The sequence below is a fragment of the Nilaparvata lugens genome, chromosome 5 (genome assembly GCF_014356525.2).
Source record: "Nilaparvata lugens isolate BPH chromosome 5, ASM1435652v1, whole genome shotgun sequence".
Taxonomy (NCBI): Eukaryota; Metazoa; Arthropoda; class Insecta; order Hemiptera; family Delphacidae; genus Nilaparvata; species Nilaparvata lugens.
Genome location: NC_052508.1, coordinates 1,183,738 through 1,188,916, shown reverse-complemented (window position 1 = coordinate 1,188,916; position 5,179 = coordinate 1,183,738).

Here is a 5,179-nt window from a genome sequence, read left to right as displayed (position 1 = left end):
CATTGAAAACAACCGACCTATATAGACTTGTACGGACCGATATGGAAGCTGCAGCGGTGGCAAGCCAAAATTGTGATAGTTCAGCAGAAATTCGTGCTTGTTGGCCGGCACTCTTTTGCTTATAACTTTGCAATCGCTCGTGCTACAAAGCTGCAAATCGTATTGTTGGATTGTTGAAATTATTTATTATTTAAGAAATTGTATTATGCGTCAGGTCTTATTGTAACTAAATAGGTCATAGCATGAAATTCTATTATTGATAAAATGGCAGAAATTAATTATAATAATCTCAAACCTAATAAAAATTGTACAAGAATATTAATTTATTAATAATTTAATTCAACTGAACCACATGGTAATTAAATCTCTTGGTAGGTCTAAGCCAATCACAGTGCATAGAAATAGCACCAAGACGGTGATCGTTTGAAAGCAACACATGTTAATCTATTATCAGACACCAACCCTGCCTTATCAGTTACACTAGCACGTGTACATGTATGAGAGGAACTATGTCTAGAAGATTAAGCAGTTTTAAGAATTACATAAATTAAATTATTATTGTAATTAAAGGAATTGTATTCTACTGCTTGCCACTGACGTCATGTTTACGTCACAAGCGTTCTACCAATGGCAAATTTTTATGCAAATTATTACATTGAGATTCCGAGAAGCAAGGTCTAGCCTAAAAGCTTAGAGAAAAGAGCAGCACTTCCCTTTTGAAATCCTTACCGTGTAGATCTCTTTCATAGTTACCAAAGACCTATTTGTAAAATTTCTTGTTCGATTTTTTTTTAAATGTTCTATTTGTGAGCCGATATTTTAGGCCAATTTATTTGTTATTCGTACATTTCTGTTTTCATCAATCGATAAATTTAAAAGTTTAAAGTAAATTATCCCTTAATTAATTCGGTGAAGGAGATATTTAAATTAAAATTCCCCACGTGCCGAAACCGAAGCCTGGATTGCCGCCGATCAAACGATTTTTTGATCTAAAGAAGAAAACCACGACGACCAAGGAATTTCACGTGAGTTATAAGTCATAAGGGGCCCCAATCTACGCTTCGAAAATATTTCAGTGCAGAAAAAACATAAATTTTTCTTCGTTAAATTATTGGCCACGCCGACAAGCGCTTTAGCATTTAAGAGCCTAGAATTTATTCATATTAAATTTATAAGAATTTGTAGTTGATTAGCTATCCTCCGCTGCCTGAACCACGACCCCGAACATTTTAAAATAATATTTTCTATAATTCATTTTTCACTATTTTTCAAACTGTTAAATTTTATCAATTGTAAAACTCTGTTGAATCACGCATGGTATCATGCAAGCACAAGAAATTTTTAACTATTCTGTTAATGCTAAATTATTATCAACCTGTAAATCAAATTCTGAACCTGCACTGTATGATTGCATATTTTATTGTAATATATTTCAGTTTTGTTAATTCGCTTTCTGAGTTCGATTATTTCTTAAGCCTGTCAATTATTGTGTCTGATACGTTCTATCATCATCAAGAACCGATCGAATACGATCATTGGAATAATTGAATTAAGCTGGATATTGGAACAGGTCCAAGTGGATGTAGCGAGTGGGGTCAGATCGAGATATTTATTCTTTGTCCTTACCTGCTCATATATCAGCTTTTATCTGTTACCTACCTCGACTTGGAGCGAACACATCAATTGTACAGCAGAGGCAGCCATAGATCATATAAATTCCTACAATAGAGCTTAAAACCCGACAAGACTCTGTTCTCGAAGTATATTCTGAACGATATTGGGTTCAAATACCGTATTTTTAATCCTTCAGAACTTATTAGAGACGCAGTCCCGTAAATTATCTACATCGGGATTTTTGCTCGACCTGTATGATTTTGTATGCTCATTCTTCACAGGTAATAATTTTAAGGTATCCGTATTCAGTGTTAGCGTCCGCTACACTACTTATAAAAATTTCATCATTATACAATCTGTCATTAGAAGAATCAAGGGTGAGCGAGCGTTTAGGCCTCCCACGATTCCGACAATTGTATTGAGTCTTGTAGTGAGTCAATCAGTCTGGTGTTCACTCAGCGTCCTCACACGCCATTGCAAAATTATAGCCACTACACCACTGACTCAGTGCAAGATTCACCCTACATGTGTGAAGCCGTTAAAAAACGCACCACATGATTTGCCGGCCCAACGTGAGGCATTTAGATACAGCATTACATCACCCTACGTGTATTGTCCTATCCTTGGAGGTGAGAGTGACTCCCCCAGGAAGAGCACCACATGATTTGGCGCCCAACGTGGGGCATTTAAATATAGCACTACATGATTTGGCAAATCTCTCTACATATGTGAAGCCTTCAAATCACGCTCCACATGATTTGGCGCCCAACAGTGATAGGCATTGAAGAGGCGGATAATCGACTGCGAGGATTATTTAGTTGCTCAGTATACTATAGCGCTGACAACGGGAAAATTTTTTGAAAAATTTATGGTTGTGAATTTCTTCAGATTTAATATTAACTGTTCACTGTTATATAAAATAACAAGAAGTACCATACCCAATTTTTGAACGGAAAAGAAATTTATCGATTGATGAATTTTTAGAGAAAAAATCGAACTCAGAATTTTATTATCGTGTTATTCGAAAATTGGTCGTACTATAAGTCATAGGTATAAGAAATACCATAAGAAAGGTCATACTATTTAAGAGTATTAGGTCTACACCAAACAATTTATAAAAATTTATGGAAAAGAGGATTGAAGTCATTTATATTTTCTAAAAGTTTTTAAAACATAAAGAGGGAAGTAAAATTAAATCACGGATATATTGCGGAATAATTCAAACAAAGCACTGCCCTTTTATATAAAATTGTGCAAAGAACACTAGCCTATATATTGAATTGCGGCAAGAAATTATAAAAGTAAGATATTTATAATAATTAATAATAAATTATAAGAGGCGTACCTGTATTACCGCATAAGTGTTCACTGTGTATCCTGTATGTTCTTGTCATTTTATGTTAACGATATTGCTACTTTGATTCACTTCATCACTGAACATATTATTGAAGCACACTTTTGTATTCCTTCACTTCAACGAATTTTTCACACTATTTCAATTTCTGATCATTCACTTATAATCGTTTCATATAACCGTTTCACATATTTGCGGTCGTTTCAACGCACTTGCACCTTTACATCATCCGATAAATTATGGAAGGTCCACACCGCATCCGGAGGCCACGTCAGCGATTTCAGAGACGGAGGATGTCGCGCGGGATAAACGCCCATGCATTGCCGTTCCAGAGGTCCAGACGCCCGCATCTCATGTCATAGACCATTGCCGCCATCCGAAGACCACACACCCACCCCTTCCGTGTTACAGATGAGTCTCATCCTGGAAGCATTGAACGATATGATCAAAGAAAGGAAACAACTGAACGAAACACTAAACAATATAAATAAGAACTACGACCAAATAAAGGAAGTCAAACAAGCAAGCGGACGTGATACATGTATGGAAGACCAACCTACCGAAAATGTCAAGGCTGAAGTCGCGCCGCACCCTGCAGAACGCCGAGAGGGACCGGACGACATCGCCCGCCAAGCTGAGGACGTCATCCAGGGCATAGAGGGACATCCCGTACCACCGCGCGCCGAACACCAGGAATCCAAGGACGTTGCCCGCCGAGTGGAAGAGCAGCCCGGACCGCCGACCGCACGTATCTCCCATCCACCAAGGACAGCACCTGCAACACATCAAATCAGTATCCATCAAAAACAATCAGAAAACAACATTAGAACAATTAAAATCCGCATAAAGTCAAGACCACACACAAGCAGCAAAACAATTCAAGAAAGAAGAAGAATATCTAGAAGAACCTACAACCACCGCCGTCATGTTAGGCTAAAATCGTACATCAAGCTTCCTACCAGCATGCAAGAAAAAGGAAGACGGTATCAGGAAGGACCTACAATCACCGCAGTCATGTCCGGTTGAAATCAAACAGACTGTACACCGGCATGCAACAAAGGAAAGGATTATTTGAAAAAACCACAGACACCACCGGCATGTCAGGTTTAAAAAGATCAAACTGCATGTTACCGGCCGACCAAGAGGAAATGAATTTGTAAGAAGTGATTTACACCATCGGCACATTCGTTTTAAGCCAAGTTTAATAAAACGGATAGTTGCAAATTGGAATTGGACCTTGAATGACACCGAATCAAATTTAGATGGGGGCTTGAGGAAATAATAATCTTTTAATCAATTGGAAGCTACATTGTGAATTACACAAATTATCAACATTTTTATAATCACGGCCTACCCAGTGAATCATTACTTTGCAGACTAGCATCTTTCTACTGCTGCCTAACCAACAACATAACCTAACTTCGCCGCATCTCAACTAATAAGGAAACATTATCAACCTACTTCAAATGAAGAAATTATTATCAACTCTAAGTCAAGAAAATAAAACTACAAAACAACTTTAAGAATTTACCAACCTGATCAAGCCATCCGCCTCGTGTCAGAGTCATCATCGAAACAATCGCCTGGTATCGTCTGCACAACTGAAAAACAGAAACAAAATTATATTATCCACGGAAAATAATTATAAATTAGAAATAACATGAAATTAGTAGTGAATAGGAGGAAAGAAAATAAACAAAGTTTATTTGAAAAAATGTGTAAATCTAACCTTGAAATACAGAATCGATAGAAAAATCTATTCAGAACCAAAGCCTGTTCGATAATTTTCTTCGTCCCACCAACCAATGTGTACGAAATCCTAGAGTCAATATAATAGAATCCAAGCAATATCGTTATTCAATTATTAATGTAACATATTATTTAATGTGAAATTATAAGCAAAAACGCAACCAAAATATATATTTATGTTAATTTGCACGAAATGCGCATGTTCTATGTCATATATGAATGTATCTCTAAAAAACTCCAAAGAAAATGAAATTCTTACCTTTAAATGTGAAATTTATTACTGTTGCATCAAAGATCATGAATTGTAATTCAAATTGATAAATGTAATCTTAAGGACTTAATATTTGTAACCAACATTGATAAAAATCAAGAAAGCCATTTCAAGTGTAACCCTGTTTGTACGCAACGTACTAAGCGCAAATAAGAAATTGCTCGAGTCAAACGGTAAACGATTGTCAAGTC